At 36.1% G+C, this 8,399-nt stretch overlaps 1 pseudogene; it reads left to right on the forward strand.

Moving 5' to 3' along the window:
* On the forward strand, window positions 1–4,225 carry LOC142618513 (putative methyltransferase PMT23; annotated as a pseudogene).
* The last annotated feature ends 4,174 nt before the right edge of the window (window positions 4,226–8,399 follow it).

Here is an 8,399-nt window from a genome sequence, read left to right on the forward strand (position 1 = left end):
GACCATGTGTGGAATACAGAGTTACGGGCGAAACCGCGAAAGCGCCTCTCTCAGAAGTCAGAGGTCAAAGCTTGGCAGAATACAAACTACAAAGCCTCCCTTTTTTCTTATATTCTGTTACTTCCACTATCCCCAGGTAACGACATTCCAAAAACTCTCTCACACTTTCTCTATTGCTCTACAATGGCTATCACAGTCCCAAACCTAATCAAAGAAAGAAAATTCCCATTCATATTGACCCTCTCAGTACTACTCCTCCTCTGCTTCGCATTCCTGATCTTCACCAACACCAAATCAAATCCTTACCTTCTCTTCTCTACTTCCACCGCCTCCGCCTCGGCAAAACGACGGCGTCTCTGCCGCCGCTGCTGTTGCGGTGATCAATGCGGATCCGAATTCCCCTCGTATTGATTGGAAGCTGCGTAAAGGTACCGTGGCCGTTGATTTCATACCGTGTTTGGATAATTTCAAGGCGTTGAAGGCGCGGAGACATATGGAGCACCGTGAACGCCATTGCCCCGACCCGAACCCGCGTTGCTCGGTTCCTCTTCCCTCGGGTTATCGGATCCCTCTTCCGTGGCCTAAGAGCAGAGACATGGTAAGGTGAGACTTTTTGTTTCCGTCGTTTTTTTACCCCCTTTAAAACGACTGCGTTTTCGTACCTGAATTGCATTGCATGCCATATTCGATGCTTAGGGAAGAGTTTAATTTTGAAGCTATAGAGTATAAAGATCGATCTTGATGAATTTGGAAAAGCTTAATTTTTTTTTTTTGAAGCCTTCAGTTTCTGCATTGACTACGAGTTTGAACCATTACTTATAATTTGATAAATTATCCATTGTCTCAAAAGCTTAATCTATTAGGAAATGGTGAATTGCTTTTTTGTTTTTGCCAATTGTATTGAAAATTTTATTTGTTAAAGCTAATTTGCTAGAGCAAAATATACTGGTCCTTTAAAGGAAATCTGGTTTACCGAGACAAGTGATGAGGCATTCTTTTGAAATGGAATTTAGCAGACTTTACTATTTGGTGGCAAATGATTCAATTATAAGCAAAATTTTGCTATAACAGTTGATTCATTGGAAACTGAAATGATTTTCATTATGCGAGCTAATTTTATGGAGCAAAAAATAAGGAATGAAAATACATCACTTGTGGTTATTATATCTAAATTGAATTTTGTAATGACAACTAGTCTAGTTGATCAATGGTAGACTGAATTACAGAATTTCTTGTTTGGATTTAATAAGAATGATGATGCATTCTTTTGTTTTTTATTCCCAGGTATGGTATAATAATGTCCCTCACCCAAAGCTTGTTGAGTACAAGAAGGACCAAAACTGGGTGCGTAAGTCTGGCGATTTCCTTGTTTTCCCTGGAGGTGGCACTCAATTCAAGGATGGAGTTATTAGCTACGTTGAATTTATAGAAAGGGTATACCATTTTACTGCTTTAAGTTTAAAAGCTTATGAATTTTGCCAACTAAATTAGTATCTATTTATTTCTTCTCCATCTTGAATATGTGAAGATAGAAACAAACTATGCAAGTGGTAGTGATAAGATTTTTGCAAAAGTCCAGTGCAAAACAAGGATATTTGGCTCTCTTTTGGAGGATTGACCCTTCATTTATGTCTTACTCGTCAATGTACGAATAAAAATCATTTGTCCTATTCTTATTGTTCCACATTATGCTCCAGTATCTGCAGTATGCCATGTGTGTGTGATTCTTTTGTCCCATTTTTAACTTTGGTTACTTTATGAGGAGGAAAAAAGAAGGAATGTACAGCAGGCTGCGATTGGTGGAGCATAAAGTGAAACTCTCATAGTAGGATAGATTATATTTATATATTAAAACTGAATCTGTTATGATTGGAATTAATGGAATTTTTCTTGAAGACTATTGAATGAATTTTTTTATCTATTGTGTTACTCTAGACTTTACCAACTGTTGAATGGGGGAGGCACATCCGGGTTATATTAGATGTTGGTTGTGGTGTTGCTAGTTTTGGTGGCTATTTACTGGACTAAAATGTTATTACCATGTCATTTGCTCCAAAGGATGAGCATGAAGCTCGTATATGCTTGCTCTTAAACGAGGAATTCCCGCTACTCGTCAGTCATTGGAACAAAAAAGCCGACATTTCCAGACAATGCATATGATTTGATTCATCGTGCATGATGCAGGGTTCACTGGGATGCAGATGGTACTTTGTGCAACTGTTTTTCGCTTTTAATTCTGAAGTACTATTTTGTATTCATTGACTGTGTTTTGTCTCTTTGGTTGTAAATATTAGGTGGGAAACCATTATTGGAACTCAACAGAATTCTTAGGCCTGGTGGCTTTTTTGTGTGGTCTATCGTGACAATGAAAGAGATCAGAATATATGGAAGGGTTTGTGTTTTTTGGCCTTTTTAAGATTTACCAATATGAGATATAGAAAAACTTGAATAGGTGTCTGGTTGATCAAACTTAGACATTCTCATTTAATGATTCTTGCAGCTATGGTGGCTTTGACCAAATCAATTTGCTGGAAAGTTGTGGCTAGGCCAATTGATTCATCTGGAATTGGGCTTGTAATATACCAAAAGCCTGTCTCACCTTCCTGCTATGAAAAACGAAAAAATAAAATTACCCACCATTATGTGATCAGAAAGATGGGAAAAACAGTTCATGGTATATTTCCCGTAGCATATTCTCTCCATCACATTAACATTGCTGCAGCTATTTTTAATGCTATTGGCGCATTGCCTGAGAATCAATTTTTAGAATACTTTTCAAAAAAATTTCTGTATTTGTGCTAATCTTTTCTATATTTCTGTGGTAGGTATGTGCCTCTCAGTCATTGTCTTTCTTTGCTTCCAGTTGATAGTATGGGTAACTTGTTCAGCTGGCCCGTGCCCTGGCCCAAGAGGCTTAGTAGTAAACCTCCAAGCCTATCAACTGAATCAGGTGCTGTAGAAATGTTCTATGAGGACACAAAACATTGGTCTGACCTTGTATCGGATGTTTATTTGAATGACCTTGCCATAAATTGGTCGAGTGTGAGGAATGTGATGGATATGAATGCTCACTATGGAGGGTAAAGTATACAAAGTTAGCAATATGTTAACTCCATTTTTCTTCATTTTTGTTTGTTTTGTTAGTTAATCATTAGTCTCTAGCTTTTCCCTTACTCTCAGTGTTCTCTCTCCTTAAATGTGAAGATGCAAGGGGAGGGCTCTATATTTTAATAGCTGGACTTAAAAATAATCTATTCTTTTTTTCTTCTCTGACTTCTATTCTGCAAGGAGTAAATGGCATACTGCAGGATCACCCCTCATCTATTCTTTAAACCGAATGTGATTTTGTTTTTTTTCAGATTTGCTGCAGCACTTATTGATCTACCTGTTAGGGCAATGAATGTCATCCCCATTGATGTACCAGATACTCTGTCTATTATATTTGACAGAGGGTTGATTGGAATCTATCACAACTGGTGTGAGTCTTTAAACACCTATCCTCGAACTTATGATCTACTGCATTCCAGATTTCTCTTCAGAAATCTTACACAAAGGTAGAACAACGATTTGGTTCACTGCCCTTTTAACCTATGGCGATTGCTACCTCATAACCAATATGGGAATTGTTTTATGAATGGAAATAGAAATATGAAAATTGTGTTTCTCTATTTGGCTCAAATAAATTTTTACCCCAAAAAAGAAAAGAAACGCTAAACCTAAATCAATATTTTTCAGTTCGACTTTATTTGGTGATCTGAGATATTTGCTATTTTTCCAGATGTGATGTCTTAGATGTAATCGTTGAGATGGATCTCATCCTGAGACCAGGTGGATATCTTGTGGTTCAGGACAACATGGAAATTATTAATAAGCTTAGTCCTATCTTGCATTCACTTCATTGGTCACTAACACTGTATAAGGATCAGTTTCTCGTTGGTAAGAAAGGTTTCTGGCGTCCCACATTTGGAGAAACTAAATCATGAATAGAGCTGATCATTTATCACTGTACAATCTTACTTTTAGTTTTATATGTTCTATAGACAACTACAAAGAAAGATAAAAATTAGAAAAAGAAAAGGAGGATAACACATTCCTTTTACTTTTATTACAAAAGGCTCTTATAGTAACTAAATTTAAATTGATGTCCTTTATTTTTGTCAAAGTGTCAATTCAATAGACATGGCATTAATTTGTGGTAGCAATGAAGAGATGATGTGATAGTTGAGGATTTGTGTTCGGATCGGCCTTTTGTTATTGTATGCAATTCTTATATTCATTACTCATGTATAATCTAATTATAATATTAAATAATAATTTTTTTGGTGGTAATTATTAAACAGTAATAGTAGTGCGAATGGGTTTTTTTTTTTTTAATTTTTTTTTTATTATCGAATCTTTCCCCTTCCAAGAGTTGGATGCAAGACTGCCTCTTATAAAACTGGGTAAGTAGCACAGAATTGGCACTTAGTATTTCTAAGTGTAGATGTTAAAGAAACATTGATTTCAATGAATATGATGAGCTTTGGAGTATCACAGGTGGACCTTTCTTTGGGGATGTTATCACATGTCAATTAGCCCATTGTGATGATTCTCTGATGTTCCCCATCTTTTAAACCTTTCTTTCATGAACCTAAACATGAGCAGGTCATTTTTATTAGAACCCATCTCTTCTCCCTTTTGTGTATGAGAGCTTGTTTCTTAATAAAAAGAAAAGAAAAGTTAGGCACCCATCCCACTCAATGAAATTTTGGTCCTGTAGGAGTTATTGGCCATTTCATGTTATGCATAAAACATATATTTTTCATGTCAACATCACGGTGTATTGATGAAATAACTCATGATTATCATATGGATTAAAATAATGTTCAGAGTCCAAGCTTAACACATTTAATCATTACATGTCTTAATTCATCATGTTTCTTCACGTCATTTTAAAATCTCATTCAAGAAAATGCTTAAACATAAATAAAAAATATCATCAAAATTCAGCATATTGTGCAAAATTTAGAATGAAACTAGAACATAAATAAACTAGGTTTAGATGCTTAGATGCATGCACCTTCTTTTTTGCGAATGGTTTAGTAGCAGATTATCTCTAAAAATTTAGAATAGGTTGCTGCCCTTCTTCCCCCCGGATCAATCCACATATATACGGCTTGCTTTGATGAAAATATTATGCGCGTTGATGTTCTTGTTGTTGATTGAACGTAAACAACTCAATACCTTTGGGGTTTGTGGATGGAAAATTCTTAGAATGTCTTCAAAATTGTTTAAAAAAAGGGAGTTTAATTCAGCAGATGTCTAAAACTTCCAGAACTGGTCTATATAATTTTAAATAAAAAATAATTGCAGATTTATTATTTGATCAATAAACTTATTTTTTAAACACAATTTTAGATTACAAAAACTTGAAATTTTAACATTTATTTGATGACATAACAATTGATATTTGATCTTCTTGAAATTTTGCAAGCATGAGAATATAATAAGAACATGCAATCCGATAGTTAGATTTCAAAATTCACATTCAATATAAAAGATATATAAGAAATTTGTAAGGTTTCCCTTCAAGTTAGTTCGGAGAGAAACTTTATTCACTGATAAAGTCCCATTCCAAATGACATGGCACTAGCTGAATTTTTCTCTAATCGATTACAAGATCATACAGTTCATTCTCTCCCTTGCTAATTAAAACCAGAAAGGATGGAAAGGATTGCAAAGACCATTTTTTTTCTTCTGCATCTCTTAGAAATATTTCTAGATAAGCTGCCAAATTGTCCAACTCTCTTATCTGTCCTAGTATGAGAACAAGTTCCATGCCTTGCCTAACAATAAAAGCTCCATTAATTTTTTTTTTCAGATCTACGAAAACATAAATAAACTTTGGTTGTGCCTCTAACTCTTTGAGGGCTGAGGCACCAAAAAAGTATCAAGGCATTACAAGATGATCACAAAAAGATAATAGAAAAATGTTAAACAGCACGTAAATGAAAATTTCACTGTCACTTGATATAAAAAAAGTGTAAACAACTTTTGTTATATACCATAGCCGACTAAACCAAGCTTCACATTGCTCGGATGGAGCTCTATCGGTAAAGCTCTCCTTTTTATTTTTCAAGATTTTATTCTACTACATTTTTTTTTCTCCCCCTCTCCTTTTTCCTTATATAAGCACCACTCTTCTCCACTTTCTCCCTCCAATGTATAAAACTTCTTTTGCACCACAAGATATAAGTGGTGCAAAAGAATTCTCAGCAACTCATTTCACAACGCCAAATGGTCCGCATTTATGATGAAAAATCACAAAACATAGAAACTAATTATAAAACACCACAAAGAAAAGCCAATGCCGTGTCCATTCTCAGTCTATGTGCATGTGCAATTTCTCAGTGGTTCACTCCTGAAAGAAGGAGTACACCAAATAATGAGAGAAATTCAGTGTTTAGTTCATAAAGAAGTAAAATGGAAAGAAAAATTTTCCATGTATCACCAAGTAATGAATTTTTTCTTGTCAATAAGTCTAGTGGAAAAAAAAAATTCATTGTTGAGGTGGTAAATGATTAGAGTATAATAAAAGTAAATAGGAAAAAATAAAAAAGGACCAGGATCTTCCCGCACAAGCAAAAGTGAAAAATTTCAGTCCATTCAAGCAAATATCAATAAAATTGCGTTCCGTTGATATTACATTATATCGTAATATTACATTATTGTAATTTTATGTTAATATAATTTCGATATAAAAATATAACATTACATTGTTTATAAATGTGATGAGATTAAGATAATATGATATATTTTGTAATTTTAGATTATAATAATGTTAGAAAAAAATAAACTAAAAATTTAATATCACATTATTGTAATGTGCGTCATGTCAAGCAAAGCAAACACTCCATCAAAACACTGACAATTAAGCGTGATATGTACAACGTACTGAAAATAACTCGATAGCTAGAACAAAATGTATAAATTCACATAACAACTGTCTGATAATAGGCTGACATATATAAACTACATGAGTTTGCAGTACATAAGAGTTGGCTGTACAATCGTGAAAATTTTCCTACGTCAAATGCTATCAATTTGCCAAAACAAAAAGAAATTCCAAGTTTACTGGTCATCGGCATCATGAGGTTAGGTAGAGATTATAAAAAATAAAGACAAAAAATGAGAAAGCTCTCAAAAGTGCACCTAAAGTGCACTTTTAATTATAGATAGGACTCTTATTAATATATAACCTTGAGTGCACCTAAAGTGCATATATTAGTAATTCCTATTTTTAATTATAGATGCTACCAAATCCAAATCCGTACACCTTTTATTTCAAAAATGTAAAATTCTACTAGTCTAAGAACCATACCCGTCCGTTCGATCAAATCCACCACCACGTGTACCAAATCCTACCCCTTGCTTACCTGGAATCCACTGGTAACCCACATGTGGAATGGTTTTTTTATTTATTTTTTTTGAGAAACTATTGGTGGAGTAGTGAGTCAATGACATTGACTAGAATTTAATTTTACAATCCAATATTGACCAACACTTGCTAGTCCCTGTTAAGAAAAAAACACTCGTTAGTCTCTCCCTCTTTTGTCTATAGGAGTTCAAGAGCTGGAAGTTGATCCATCAAGATCTCCGGCCAAAATGGGCAATTAGCCGTAGTTATTGAACAATATAGTTAGTAGGCATGCTTAGAAACTATATATTTTACTAACATCTCGACTCTAAGAGAGTCGATTTTGGACTATAAATCGAGTTTTTGAGACTCGATTTTCATAGTCCGATCAAATCTGATGTGGTATTTTTTTCACGTAGATTGTACCTGAAAATCGAGTATTTAATGGCCGATTTATAACTTTCACTTACACTAATTTTTTCTTATTTTCCTTCCCCTTTTTTCTAAGTTCCATTTGCTTATTGCATCCGTTCGCTTCCGGCACAAGGTCGCCCACCACAGGCCCATCGCCATCGACCAGCCAGCCGCGACCTGTGCGGCGCGACCCAGCCCGCAAGACCCAGGCGCGCGCGACCGCGACCCGGGTCGCGACCTGTGCGTGTGTCGTGATCCGGGTCGCGCCCGGGTCACGCGCAGGTCGCGACCCGGGTCGCGGTCGCGCGCGCCCGGGTCGCAACCCAGGCGCGACCCAGGTTGCGACCCGCGCGCCCGGGTCGCGCCCCGGGTCGCGACTTGGGTAGCGCCCGGGTCGCGATCTGGGTCGCAGTCGCACGCCTGGGTCGCGACCCAGGCGGCGCGACCCAGGTCACAATTTCTAGGATTTTTTGTTGTTGTTGAGAGTGTCTTGAAATATGTATGGTTTGTAAATCGACTCTCTAATAGTCGACTTCCAGGTGGTCATCACGTGGATAAAATGCCACATCAGAAATGATAAACTATGGAA

This window comes from Castanea sativa, chromosome 12 (genome assembly GCF_040712315.1).
Source record: "Castanea sativa cultivar Marrone di Chiusa Pesio chromosome 12, ASM4071231v1".
Taxonomy (NCBI): Eukaryota; Viridiplantae; Streptophyta; class Magnoliopsida; order Fagales; family Fagaceae; genus Castanea; species Castanea sativa.